The 15,850-nt window shown below is 34.1% G+C and overlaps 1 long non-coding RNA gene across 1 annotated transcript in view; it reads right to left on the bottom strand.

Annotated features, from left to right (window-relative positions):
* The window catches only part of LOC131824830 (uncharacterized), a 143,151-nt gene that overhangs the window by 28,782 nt on the left and 98,519 nt on the right, over positions 1-15,850 (bottom strand). The gene's annotated exons all lie outside the window — the stretch shown is intronic.

Genomic DNA, 15,850 nt, shown 5'->3' with positions numbered 1-15,850 from the left:
CCCTAAGTGTATGTCTGTGTTTTTTTAGCTATGAACATTCTTTAACAGTGATTGTACATACTTGTAAATGGATAGAATGAATAGATGTGTATATGTACACACACAGAGATTACTAGCAGGTGAGCATAAATTAACACAACTGTGAATCCTGTCATTTTTTAGTCTTTTCTTCCACACCTGGTAGATTTAAACCCTACAGGTCATTTTGTCAAAATACAATTTTAATTCTGAAATAAAATAACAGAACAGAAGCAATCTATTATACCTCACTGCCAATGTTGCCAGATAACTACAAAAAAATAGAGTGTCTCAGACAGAAATATCAATAACTTTAATGTGTGCGATTTGTTAACAGGGAAGAAAACAAGCAAACTTGCTCTCCGCTGACTGTCACTAATATTTATTCGTCCAGTGACTGTTAATCAAACCAAGTTTACAGTCCCGTACAGCACCTGTCACAGGTGCTGATCATTAATCAGCTATTACGGCAGTTTATTCTGCTGCTGACAACTCGCAATTTTCCACTGATTCAGCTAGTTTGTCAGGTGGGAATTATGGCATAGCGCATGTGACAAAACACATCACCCTTTTTTTTTTTTTTTTTTTTTGCATTTTCAGGCTTCTCTCTCCTGCTTTCTCCCCCTTTTTAGACAAACAATATCTGGGAACTCAGAAGTAATAAGGCGGAATGCATAATTAATTACCCAGCTTGCTCTAATTAGGGATGAATAAGTTGTGTCCCTCTCATCATCACAAATGTGGTGATGGGTAATACCAGTTTATGCTGTATTAACTGCAAATATGCAATCCTTCTGAGAGCACTTTTGTTGATGAATTTGATGAATGTGACAATAATTAGCAGAGACAGATGAGAGCTAAATTACTACTGACAATGTAATGCTATCCTGCTCGAGGGCCTGGGAACGTGGCAGGATAACATGGCAGGGACCTGGGCCTCGTTTCTAATTAATAGTCTTTTTTTTTCTTTTTCCTTTTTCCTTTTTTTTTTTTTTTTTTTGCCAGTGGGGGGAAAAAAGGAGTAACGGTAATTGTTTTCATAAAAGGCTGCAGGGAGTTATCAGGGTAATAAAGTTAATTAGCAGAACAAACATCCTTTCACTGCCTTACCAGTCTGAGGAAAAGAGGGTAATTCAAACTGCAGAAAGATATGACGAGATGGGATGATAAGAAAAGAAATGTTACACAGGAGGCCAACAGAGAAGAATGATTTTCTCCCTTCATTTCTCTAGCTTGATGCATGGGAAAAAATTAGACAGCCCCTTTTTTCAGTTCACAAAGTTGCTCATGTAAAGAACTTCATTGTTATGATTTTGAGTTTGGGATATAAAGTTAGCTTAGATCAATTCCACTGTTTACTACTTTCTTTCCCAGGTAGTGATGGGTTTGGTCACTTTCATCTTTATTCAAGTGACAGTTTCTTAATGTCTCAAGCATAGAAGTAAGATCAAGCACATGCCAAATAGATCACTTGGCTACATTTTGTCCTACAGAAATCAATATGATTCGTTATCTGAATCTTTTGGGGAAAGTAAGACATTGTTAAGTGATTTCCACAAGTAGTAGTATTCTTTTGTGTAAGCTAAAAAATTAAAGTGAGATTTAAGAAATATACATGTGATTTTATTCTATTTTTGTAGTCTCAAAAAAAAAAATCACTCTTATTGAAATATGGAAACAATGTCTTTCATTTCCCTTGCAGCTTTTTACATATACAAGTAACCAGTCAAAAAAGGTGAACAGTTTAATGAATCTCAGTTTTACATTCGAGTTTTGTTCAATTCAGTTTCATTCAAATCACATTGCTTGACCTAAGTAGATACAACATAAAAGGAAAATATCCAAACATCTGAAGCTTTTGTAAGTTCTTTTCCTCCCTTTAAGGATCATTAGTGATAGGCCTCTTTTAAACATCAAATGCTTGAAACATTTGTTTAAAATTGAGTAAAGTCAGAAAGTTTCTATGGATTTTTATTCTTTTTAGGAACACTTTCAAAAAATTTATTTTACGTTTTTTAAAATCATTAGCTATCTCACAAGTTCTACATATTTTCCATGCATATAAATGTGCACACACTGGCTTGTTAGAGCTAAATGAAACATCCTACCAATAATGCCTGTTGAGTCTAAAAACACAAGGAGTTTTAAGCAGGAACCCTACTTCACGTTTGAAAGCATAGTACCAGGTGACTTTCCAGCATTAGAATTCTATATGGAGAAACTTCCACCTACCATAATAGGATTATGGTAGGGAAACACCTACCATAATGGCCTTAACCTCTAATATCTACATTTTTAATGTATCTTTGAGGACAAGACAAGAGCATTATAACTTTGAGCTAAGAATCAGAAAACCTGAGTTCTTTGCCAGCTCTGTTACTAACATCTATATGATCATGAGCATTTCTCTGTTGTGCCTCTGATCCTCAGTTTGCTGTCTATGAACTTGGGTGCGTTCCCTACCTACCTCATAGTGTAGTTGTTGACACTAAAGAGGTCATTTTTAGACTTTGGAAACTATGAAAGTGCCAATGAATATAGTGTTAATATGATTTTAGTCTAGAAAAAAAATCATGAGAAATAATCTTGAGCTAATCCATCTCCTTTTAATAGCCCCCTCATGTATCATTAGTCAAAAACCAGAGCTAAAAGATTTGACAAGAAGTTTTTATAATAAGAGAAACTGAAATCTAGACTTACATTGTGATTTTGCTGCCAAATTAATCAGAAAAATTATCATTATAAAAATATTCCCAAATTTATCTGGTCGAAGCTACTTACCTTTTCAAGTTTTTCTTAGTCTCTTGTTAGAAAAGCCTATTAAAGTCAAAATTAGAAGATGGGGCATCTGGGTGGCTCAGTAGGTTAGGCCGCTGCCTTCAACTCGGGTCGTGATCTCAGGGTCCTGGGATCGAGTGCCACATCGGCTCTCTGCTCAGGAGAGAACCTGCTTCCCTCTCTCTCTCTGCCTGCCTCTCTGTCTACTTGTGATCTCTCTCTGTTGAATAAATAAATAAAATCTTTTAAAAAAAAGTCAAAATTAGAAGAAAACTAAACTAATCATTAGTTAATATGGTAGAATTTCTTACACTTGTCAAGTAAACTTCCATTTGAAAATTCAAAAAAAAAAAAAAAAAAGAAAAGAAAATACCCAAGTTCCTCACAGACAGAAAGGAACACACACACACACACACACACACACAGAGATTTAGATTGTTATATTTTTGCCTTGAATCTTCAGGAACATTTTTTGTTTTTTCTTTGAGTTTTTTTGTTTGTTTGTTTGTTTGTTTGCTTTTGAGTATTTTTTCTTACTATGTTCAGTTTTAAAGGTTTTTTTTTTTGTTTGTTTGTTTTTTTAAAGATTTTACTTATTTGAGAGAGACAGTGTATGGGCATACCGGTGGGAGCAGGAGTTAGGGGGGTGCAGAGAGGCACAGGGAGAAGACTCCTCACTGAGCAGGGAGATCCACATGATCCCAGGACCCTGAAATCATGACCTGAGCCAAAGACAGACGCTTAACAGACTGAGTCACCCAGGCACCCCAGCATTTTAAAGTTTTTACCATATAATCAAACCATAGATGAAAACTCCAGAGGTGAAAAAAGCACTGGATGCTATTTTTAATGACTTATAACAACTCTTATTTAGCTGCTATGTGAAGTAAGAAATTATAATAAAATGTCACTTAGAGAAAGAGGGATTGAGAAATTATGAAAGAAGTAACACTCAAATCCAAATGTGAAGTAGTTTTTTCCTAGAAATGTGTTGGAAGTCTTATTGTGAGAGAGAGACTAACAGGAAGAATGCTTGTTTGCCTCCTTTGAGACCCTCACTGGATTTATTGAATATTCTGGTCTTTTCCTCTCTAGCCACTACCTCATTCATTAGACCACAAGGTATGTCCTTTTGGAAAAGTAATGGAATCCAGTCAACTTAACTTCATTGATCTGCAAGGACTGTTGAAAATTTAAAAATTTGTTATGGGATTCTGACATGCCAGGAGCCACTAGAAAAAGAATTTTGATATTCAGAACCTCATCAAGAGGTTCCCCTCATCTTTGGATAGAGACCAAAATGATACTTTCAAGTAAGTAATAATTTCCAATTTTAGCCTATTGGTTGAGCTAAAAACGCTTAGGGAGAAAATTGTTGAAATTAGTTTCACCAATAGATATAATAGACACTGGATGCATGTACTGTTAGTATTATTATGAATATTCAGGAAATTTAATTCTTTGTTTTCTTTTTTACTCTGAATTCCTGGCCATTGTTTTAGAGACTGTTTTGACAAATTCTCAGTTCTTGAGGACTGTGGGGCCTTTTTGCTTCTTATATGAACGAAGAAGAGTGCTAGGTGGTTAAATAATTACAAAGGACTAAAAATAAACCATAGTTTATTTTTTTTCAGATTTTGAATTACAAAATTATTTAAATGTTGTCTCTAATCGAAGAGCTACATTACTGTATAATGACATTACAATACTGCTTAATGACATTAAGAAACTGCATGCAAAAAAATATTTGTACACAAGGTGGTGATGTTAGCAACCAACTACAGTACTTTTATTCCACAATAAATAACAACAGATTATCTTCCGTGAGTGATCTCCAAAGGGTCTGTTCAGGTATTCATGTAATGATAGTATATGAGGGCACAGAGCACATAGAAAACCTGTCATCTCATGTCATCTAAGTAACAGGGAAAGAAAAGAAAAAGGAAAAATCATGAAAAAGAGAGTAACTTCCAAAAAACAAAATTACATTTATGTGTAGTAAAGATTCAATTATCCAGCTTTTAGTACCTTTTAATAAGTTTCTGTTGGCATCTTTTTGGATATTTAAGCCCAAAGATTAAATCCTAAATGTAAAATTGTTTCTGTAGCTCTAATAAACTATTCTCACTTCCCGGGAAGATTTCTTCAGAACGCCTTACCCTCACAAGCTCCCCGTGCCTTTACTGTTTTCCTTATCCCAATTCTGATGATGGAGTTGATCCATTAAGGGCAATGCCTTTCCCTCTATTCGTGTCTCTTGTGTATAAATTCAAGCTTTTAGATTTATGTTAGCATCATTCAGAAAAATTAAAAGGTGAAGCTGGTAATAATAAATCACAAACCTTATTTCTCATGAAATGTTGGACTTATCATCAATACTAAAATATAAATCAACTAATATGTGCTGACAATTAATCTAGTTCATATTATTTGCATATTAGTACATTAATAATGACCTCAAAGACCTAGGTAATTAATTTTATTATTTAGTTCCCCCAAATCCAACTATTTATTATAGTTAAAAATAGTTATTCTCAAGTACTTTTTTAAAAAAGGTAAATGATGACATCAGCAGGGATACAGAACTTGTTGGTTACAAGGTGGAACACTTGTGTGCTGTGAATCCAAAAGGTAGGCAGATGTGTTTTCAATTTTGAGATTTTTCTCCCAAGATGAAAAGAGCAGCAATTGTTATTTGCAAGCTAGAAAGCAAAAATATCTGTTCTTGAATTATCTGAGGATGAGTCAGAAACTTAAGCCCAAAGAGAAGTAATAAATAATGACAACAGATGTTTGTAAACCTGTGCTCCCCTGTTCAGTGTTCCTACGTGTTGTTTTGCCTTGATGTGCTGTCAGCCGCCTCTCACCTGGGAGTAGTGATATCTTATCAAAGCCCAAACAGTTCCTCTTCACAACAGACAGATAATAGTGCCTTTCAATTTATCATACTGGAAGTCTAAAAGAACCATGGGAACGATTGGTCAGGTGACAGCTTGATGGACAGTTTGACAGCCCTTAAAGCATCATGGGAAATGGTTGTCACCTGATTTTTCAGAGCGACCAGGGAGATAACCTTCAGAATGACGAGGAAAACAAAAATCTGAATATTTGTATAAGATCCAGTGGCAGCATCAGTGTTCACTTAAGTGATAATAGGTATGAATTTAGATTACTCAAAATGTTATTATCAAACCTGAGAGCTCTCTCTAAGTCCAGAAGTGCCCTTCATCTCTTTAGATGCCTTTTACATTTTTATTCAAATGTCATTTGAAAAACATATACATAATATAGGGCTTTTGATTTTAAAGAAACACAATAAAAGATATTATTTAAGCATAGGCTAAATATATTAGCTGACCATTAATATTCCCCAGCTTTGAAAAATATTTTCCTTTGGACAAATCCTTGTACACCTTTTCCTAAATATAGTTTGAACATTGTAGTTCTAATTAGAAAGGCTGTTGTAAAGAATCAAATGTGTCAAATTTTACACTCTGGGCTAACTGGGCCTCATGAAGATCAGTGGAGCCTTGCTGTGAGGAAGAAAATAAGAGAAATCAATTTGAATATGTTTGGCACAAAAATGTTTCCATTTGTATTTCTTCATTTATATACCAACAAACAGGAATTGACGACTTACTACACGTAAGGGCCTCCCTGGGTGTATAAAGATGAGAAAGATAAAACTCCGGCTTCAACTTGCCTACAGTTGGGGAATGAGAATCGTTTTAAATTAATAGTAGACAGCAAAAGAGACCAAGAGATTCATCAAAATCCACTGCCTTCCGGTGGTTGAGGCTCACACACAGTCATGTACAAAGTTGTCTCTTGCATGTGTTCTCTTGTGCATTGTATGTGCAGTTTGCAATAGTTTTATGGCTTAACCTGAAGAAATTTGGCCTGAAAATTGAGATTCCAAAGAAAAAAACAAGCACTTTTTGTTTATATATTTATTAAATGTCTCCCAAGTTCAAAGAATTATTCTAGAAATAGTAGGGAGATAAATGAGATTTGAGCTGTGATTCCTGTCACTGAGGAGAACTCCAGACATCCCAAACCTCAGTCCCTTAGATGTTTCATCTATTTTTTTTCCAGAACAGACATTCAAAATCTTTTATTTTAAAATAATATCTAGTGTACAGAAAAGTTATAAGAATAGTGCAAAGAACTCCTTTATATTCATTATCTAGAACTCACCGATTTTTAGGATTTTGCCGCATTTGTTTTTATCCCTCGTATTCTCTCTCCTGCTCTCTCCCGTTCCCTCTACCCATCCTCCCTTCTCCCTCCCTCCCTCTCTTATTTAGCTATCTATCTAATATTATATTTTTAAGTTTTTCAAAAATTTTTATGGAGGGAAATGAGATTAGATTTATGTTTGATTCCTTTTAATACTCCTTCCTAAAATCTGGCAACTACCTTGTATATGCTTGATAAATATATATGTGGAGGAGCGAACAAATGACAAAAAATAACAACCTAAAGCTAGTCTTTGATCTTTTAGATGATGTTTATACATAAATTTAAAAGGCACTATATTATTTGTCTAAAATATATATAATATTTTACAAAAATATGGATCTTCCTTCAACGATGTCTGATCAGTAAGAGATTTAATAAAGTAAGTAAATAATACAATAAAATTAAAATATTGCAGCAGAATGTCAAGTGACTTTCCAAAGGAAGTGAAAGATAAAAGTTTCAGGTGCTGCTGGCCCTTTGTCTTTGAGACAAACAGACCAACTATAGATGCTGGATGAAAAGCAGGGTTTTAAATAAAAATTGTCTTTCTGAAAAATACTCTGGCATCACTGTTGAAACTGGTACCATTTGGCGGCTTGACACTTTTGGGATAACACTCTGCTTTCACAAATTTTGATGCTTTGGATTCACATTCCAACATGATTTTCCAAAGGCAAGCCAGACAAATTGTGAGAACACCCTCAGTGTTTTCCAGGGAACTGGAAAAAAAAAAAAAAAAGCCAGCAAATAATTTAAATGACTGTTAACAACAAAATGTTCTCCGTCTAATTCTTCACAAGAAGACACATGATTTGAAAAAAAAATTTTTAATGAAGCTGAAGTTTGCAAATGCAAAGCAAAATGCTTTTGAGAGCCATATGCAAATTTAAATACTTAGAAACTGATAAAAACACATTTTGCTTATTTCCAATTGGGAAAGCGAGATGTGGGAGGAAGATTTGTAATAACTGATACATGGACAAGGTCCAAATACTGCAGAATAACTGAATTCAGAATCATCTCTGAATCAGAGCTGAGACTAAAATGCTTTTCCTCTCCTTGAAATAAACCCATGCAGCATCAGGTCATAACAGGTCCCAGATGTAGTCCCTAGCTCACCCGATATGAATTAAGTTTCATTGTTAACAACTAATGTAGTCATATAAGCCAACTAAATAAAAGAAGCTAAATATAAAGCCAGAACCAAAGTCTTATAACATATTTCATAGTAACACCAAAATTGGTGGTCTGGAAAAGTTAGAATAAATACTAGTGTTTCGTTTTCAGTCAGACTAAAATTTTCAGAGAAAGAAAATTTCAGACTAAAAAATTCACAAAAAGAAAAAATTATCAGTTAAGTCTCAGTCTGCTTTTTTCCTATTTTTAAGAAGATTTTATTTATTTATTTGAGAGAGAGAAAGCATGAATCGATGGAGATGCAGAGGGAGAGAGAGAAGCAGACTCCCCGCTGTGCAGGAAGCCCACCGTAGGGCTCAATCCAAGGATCCTGGGATCACGACCTGAGCGAGGGCAGCTGCTTAACCCTACTGAGCCACCCAGGTGCCCCAAGTCATAAAACTATTTTAAAATTATGACATGCACTTGCCCATTATGTATTTCAACATTTAAAATTAGGTTGACTGTTAAACAGCATTTTGAAGACAAAAATCTTACATTATTGGCTGATATAGGTTATATAATTCATGGACCTTTACAAGTCCATGCTCACTTGAAGTGTATAAAATTGGTGATGTTTTAACTCAAACCATGTAAATACCACTGTTTGGCTCTTCTGCTAAGGTGCAACAGAGTCTCTGGTGTGAGACATGAAGAGAATTGAGTATTATGACCCAAATTAGAGAATTAAAGTTATTTCTGTTAGCTCTTTCTTCTTTAAGCTACATCAGTTACACTTCAAATGTGGGAAATTCTGGATTTGTTTTCCCTTATGTTTCTGTCTGAAGGCTTGTTAGAGAAGTAAATCAATGAATGCGTTAATTTTTTTTAAAAGGCATTTAGAACAGCTGTCTAATTTCCTGAATGCCAAAAAGAAATCACTGAAAAATTGTACCTCAAGTTACTCTTTTGTAACTTTCACCACTTCTTTACAGCTAAAAAGGTTTGATTTTTGTTTCATATTTTGATAAAAATTTTAAAATGCAGAGAAAGGGAAATATGGTGGCATATCTCACAAATACTATTTTAAACATTTGCTATTCAATGACTTAAGCTAAATATTTACATTTATAAGACTATGTCTTGAATGTAGAAAGAGAATTGATTCTAGCTTTCTAACTACTTCTTGGAGTTCTGATTTATGATTACTCAGGTTTATGATAAACTTTCTGAACCTCGAATATACTGAATAATCCTAGGATTGTAAACAATGGCACTTTATGGGATTAAACTTTCACTTCCACCTAATTCATTCTCATAATTTCTTCTTTTGAAGGCTGTAAGAAGAAAATACATGAAGTTAGGTTTAAACTAATTCTTAGAACCCAAGTGTTGTTAACACGTATATTAGTACATTTATTTTTCTAGGTTGTAACTCTATGGAATGAAGAACAACCCAAAGTGGAAAATGAAATTATTGCTTAATGAAGTGATTATTTTGTCTACATTATATCAAATTAACAGTTTGACTTTTTCCATTGAGCGTACTTAACTGGCAGTTGTGTTGGAATTTGATAGGTGCAGCTTTAGTGTTTTAACAATCAAGCAACAATGTTTCCCATTATTTATTCTATATGGCACATTAAACCCACCATTTTCTTTCTAGCCTTACAGTTAATAGAGAACGAATGAACATCATGACTTTCCACCCTTGTAAAATTCTTTATCTGTTACATTTGAAATTTGCTCTCTCCTCCTCTGTCAGTCAAAGAAAGCTTAATTCTTTATTTCTTTTCCCTCACTGCCTTAGGAAAGTTACAGTTCTGAGAGATTCAGCTTCCTCACCTATAAAGTGGAAATAATTATACTTACCTGTTAGATTTGTTCAGAGGATTAGAGATTATTCCAAGTAACTGCATAGTATCTCCTGTAACAGTCTGTTTCCAATGACAGCTAATTCCCTTCTCCTTGATTACGCTGGAATACTTATTTATTGACTTGGGTCAAAAGACAGGTTATTCAATGTCTTAACCCTTTCCTTAAATTACACTGAAGCATAAATCAATATGTCAGAAGGTGCTAATCCTTCTGCTGGGCTTATTGATTAAAAGAATTCAGCACAAAAATAACTTTAAATCATAAGACCAAACATTGACAATGTTCAGAAAAATACAATCTTTGCCAAAGACAGGAAAAACCTCTGACATATTAAAAGAGGATCATCTGCCTCTTATGGTTGACCATAGGTAACTGAAACCATGGAAGGCAAACCCCAGGCAAGAGGGACTACTGTAGTGCTTTTGTTGAGACAGCCACCATACTTCAGTACACAGCAGAGTGCTTGTGTATATTTCCCATGTATATTTCCCATTTTTGTTTTTGTTTCACAGAATATTTAAAAAGACATATACTCAAGGACAAGACTTATTACAGTTAATAATTTTTATTGTTTAATCAAGGAAACTCTTAAGTGAAACTGGCTCTTTTTTCCCTATAGTGTAAGTGGATGGAGAGGAAGAATATAATGACTACTGATATAATTTAGTCCTCAGCCTTAAGTCACCAGCAGCTTACTCACTATTGTTTGTGTGCATTTGATGCACAATACCAATCCAGTGAAAAAGCAAGTAACACTGTTATCGTAAAAATGGTTTTGACTTCATGAACTGCCTAAAAGGGTCTCAGGGACCTCAAGGAACTGCAGACCAGACTTTTACAAGCATTAACTGAAGGTTATAGTCTCCTTTTATCAATGAAATAGTCCCTTGATAATTCTGGAAAAGGAATTAAAATGGGATAAAAATGTTGACTGTATTTTTTTTTACTCCTTTGATTCTTATTTCTCCTTATTGTACTATAAAAGTCAAACAAAACTTGGCCTTTTCACATGATATAAAATTCTGAATTCATTTCTTTTTAATTGCTTATCTGGATTATTATGGTCCCATCTCTACGCCTACAAGTTATTACACTGTTTTGAAAGGGTTTTTGAACAACATATAAGAGAGAATAAACAAGTGGTAAGGTTTTCCCAGTCTATAAATTAGTTACTGTGTGTAAACTGCTCACCAGGTAAAGTTGTTCAGGTGAATAGGGTATCTTTCACTAATCAACCTCTACATTTTTTAAAAGATTTTGTGTATTTATTTGACAGAGAGAGATCATAAGCAGGAAGAGAGGCAGGCAGAGAAAGAGGGGGAAGCAGGCTCCCCGGCCCAATGTGGGGCTCCATCCCAGGACCCTGAGATCATGACCTGAGCTGAAGGCAGAGGCTTAACCCACTGAGCCACCCAGGTGCCCAACCAACTTCTACATTAATTTACTAATTTCTCTGCACCTCCAAAAGTGAGAACTCTATTTGGATATATTATTTGTTCTCCCTAACTTAAATATATGATGAATACATTATGATGCAATTGAAGATACATAGATGTGCATGTTAGATCTTTTTTGTAACTAACTGAAGAATGAAAGAATATACGTTGTTTAGAAATGAATTGTCATGGGTAAATGATAGAAACTGCTCCTAAATTGAACCTAAGGTGAATCTGTTTAGTCTGGGCCATTGTAAACTATTTAATTCTGAAAATACCTCCTTAAAATAAATTTAAAAATTTATTCCAAACTAATCCTTTATGAATAAAGATTAAAGAATCAATCCTATGATTTTATAAATCCATGGTGTCTAACAAATTGCATGTTTATTTTACTCTGTTGTCCAATCAGTTCATACAAGTTCTTAAACAAGAAAGGTTGATGCTTAAATATAAGACATTATGTGATCTGTGAACCCTTCATTTTAGAGTAAATTTAGATTCTGAATATGTCACTAATTTATTATTTACTTTCTTCCTTTTTCTGGTTGTAATCCTAAAGTAAGAGACAATAGAAGACTTCTACCAAATTTTCTTACTTCACATTATAACATTTTAAATAACTTTATTTGGAGCAAAAATAAAACTAAAATATTTATCATTAAGAGTAGTATAGGTGGGCTGGGGCGCCTGGGTGGCTCAGTGGGTTAAAGCCTCTGCCTTTGGCTCAGGTCATGATCCCAGAGTCTTGGGATCAAGCCCTGCATCAGGCTTTCTGCTCAGCAGGTAACCTGCTTCCTCCTCTCTCTCTGCCTGCCTCTCTGCCTACTTGTGATCTCCATCTGTCAAATAAATAAATAAATAAAATCTTTTTTAAAAAAGAGTAGTATAGGTGGGGAATAGAGTGAAGGGAGGTGTGTCTTAAGCTTTCAAGGATCACCTGCATTTCTTTACTAGGACGGCACTAACCAGTGACCTACATCTGGGCTTTCAGATTTCCCTCTTTCCTTGTATGTCAATACTTTAAACCCCTTCATCTTCCTTCTTAAAAGCTACTCATCCTTCAAAGACCTGCTTGATAAATCCTGGTGACTCCAAATTCCATAGTTCCTTGTCTTGTATATTTACAGACTAGGAACATTTCTTGTATTTCTTCAGCATGACCATAATGTTCATTTCTTTGTAGGCACCAAAGGAAAATTGTTATGATCAAACAAATAAACTGAAGTTAGTTCATTACAAAAATGATTTTTTTCCGAAGGGATTTGCTCCATATTATGATTTTGGAAAATCAACACAAAAATTGAGGGGAAAACAATGAAAATTTCAGAAAAAAACAATTTCCTTAAGAAAGTTAGAAATTGTTTTATTCTCCAAGTCCTGAATAGTTTTGAGCAACGAATTTTTTATAAAAGAAAGAAAAAATAGGTTTTTTTTTTTTACTGTGGATTAAACATTATTTGTAGTAAAGAAGACAATAAACAATGTTTTCTGCCCTGTTTTGTCAAAAAACAGGAACAAAACAAGGTATTAAGAGGAACAAAACAAGTCTGATAGCTTTACAGAAGAAAGTAAAACTGGAACTCAGCTCAGTCCAGTTCTGTGGGCTTGAGATACAGAAAGGAATTTAGCCTCACATCTGTAGCAAGAGTTAAAAATATTTGTTTCTGTTGAAATATGGACCTTAATAAGACTGCCACAGTATTATCACTTTCTTAACTGTGATTAAACTTTTAACAGAAATAAGAATCATAAATATTGGAAGACACAGTTTACATTTTTGCAGATGTAGTCGAAGCTTAGAAAGGCCAGAAAAAATAAAATTCAGTATACCTTGAATTTAGAAAATTCATAGCATACCTGGAAATTATGGAAAATGGGATTTTTAGAGGGGGTTCTAGTTGTAAGAGAAAAAATATATACTTTTAAATCTCTAGGTAGTTTTATGAAAACCTTCACCAGGAAAATACATGACTTGTATGCAGAAACTTTTAAATGTTGTTAAAAATATGTTAAAAGACTCTAATAATGTATAATTATAACATTAATGATCAGGGAAACCAAACAATATAAAAACAGTAATTTTGGCCAAATAATATAATGCTATTCAAATAAACATCCTAAACAAATCAGGGGAAGGAAGTGGATCCTAAAATGCCCTGAAGAGGTGCCTGGGTGGCTCAGTCAGTTGAGCATTTGACTCTTGGTTTCCGCTCAGGTCATGATCTGAGGTCATGGGATCAAGCCCTGCATTGGGCTTCCCACTCAGCCCAAGGCTGTTTGGGATTCTCCCTCTCACTCTGGCACTCTCCCCTACACCACTACCCCAAATAAATAAAAAAATAATTTATGAAATGCACTGAAGGACTAAACAAGCAAAATGCAAAGAAATTTGAAAAAGAAATGTATTCAAAGTAAGGCAACCCCACCATTTTTAAAAACATACTAGATACATTTTTAAAACTAGATATGTTTTTAAAAAAAAAACATATTTTAAAAGCATACCTAGAAAGGCAAGTGTTGGAATAATACATTAGGATAGAATGGCTCAAATATTATATATAAACATATTGTGTCTATATACAAATATATACATAATCTATTTCTTAATTTCTCCTCCCTTTAGTTTCTATCATATATAAGTATTTAATATATGCAAATAATGTAGAACATAACTAGTTAATTAGGAAGGGAAGGATTATTTAGCAAATAGGAATAGAAAATGAGCGAAGAATTTGAAAAATTGCCAGTTAAGATGATTACTTCATTCTACATGCACAAATAAAATGTGTATGCTGTGAGCCAAGCTAAAAAGAAAAAGCTACTATGGAAACTGAAATTTTACAATGGGAAGATTCCAAATATTACTCATTTGTCCAGAGTGTCCATTAGATTTTAATTCCCCATGATTTTTGCAATGTATGCATCTTTGTCTCCCTTTACAACAACTAGCACACTGCTTTTCACACTGTAAGTACTTTTTTATAGGAAGTTGACAGATTTATTTATTTACTCATTCAAATATATTATTGAAAAATATTTTGCTGCATTTGCTTTTAAGACAATTATCATATGGTTTCACTCATATGTGGAACATAAGGAATAACATGGAGGCCCACAGGGGAAGGGAGGGAAAAACTGAACGGGAAGAAATCAGAGAGGGAGACAAACCATGAGAGATCTTGACTCTGGGAAACAAACTGAGGGTTACAGAAAGGAGCGGGGTGGGTGAATGGGGTAGCCAGGTAATGGGTATCAAGGAGGGCAGGTGTTCCGGTGAACACTGGGTGTTGTAATAAGCAACTAATGAGTTGTTGAACACTACATAAAAAACTAATGATATACTATATGTTGGCTTACTGAACACAATTTTTTAAAAGTATACTTTTTTCCTTTACAAAGAGTATATTTTGATCTACCCTTTTATCTGTAATACACACAGTTTTATCTGTTTTGCTTCGACTCTGCTTTTCTATAAAGATAAAAGCTGTAACAGCTAAAAATTAAAAACAGCCTTGTGCCTTTAGCTTTTATATCATACCAGGTTGTCCATGAACAGAATAGTTGGGTAAACCAGGCTTTAAAAGAATCGAAACCTGAAGAGGAAAGCCTTTCAATGACTTTCTTCATACCATCATTCAGGAACACTATTTTGAACTTCATTTTTCTCAGTATAGTGATTTTGGCCATGGATAATTTGTAACCGAGGTCTCCATATGGAATTGGTCTCATTTCAGGATGAAAATAAGATTTATATGAGAACAGCAAGATGACAGTCAAAATAATCTTTCAAAAGTCAGGAGATAACCTTATCTAAAGAGAAAAATACTGTCCAGTGACCATGTGTTCTTAAATAAGGGTTTTCTCCTGATCTCACTCTTCTATCAAGGAAACTATAAAAATATGGTAAAATAGAAGCCATTACTTGAGGTCAGGGAAAAATTACTTAAATATTGCTCTTTCCCCCAATGTGTTATTTGTTGTTGATTTTTATATGATATAATTTCATGGTATTTTGATGGAATTTTATACTTGAAATAAGTTTTAATAATTTCTATTATTGACCCTAAAGTTCAGAGGCAACATTTTCAAATAGTGAGAAACATCTGAGTAAAATTTTATTATGTAACAAAGGTATCTCTGTCACTTCTGGCAATGTTAATCGTGCTAACTGTGCACCCCCAGTCCTCTGTAGCTTGTATTTATTTCTTCATGGCAGTTTCCTATCCTTTTAGAAAACTTAAGCCTTATGTAACTGTGATTTTTTTTTTTCCATTTGCGTAAAGACTGCATTCCCTACTTCCTCCTCTGGATGACTGCACTAGTTCCCTTCTAGTTTTATCAGCCTATAACTCCTTATAAATTTAAATCTCATATAATTC

The sequence above is a fragment of the Mustela lutreola genome, chromosome 2, assembly GCF_030435805.1.
Source record: "Mustela lutreola isolate mMusLut2 chromosome 2, mMusLut2.pri, whole genome shotgun sequence".
Taxonomy (NCBI): domain Eukaryota; kingdom Metazoa; phylum Chordata; class Mammalia; order Carnivora; family Mustelidae; genus Mustela; species Mustela lutreola.
This window is presented reverse-complemented; position numbering and strand designations above follow the sequence as displayed.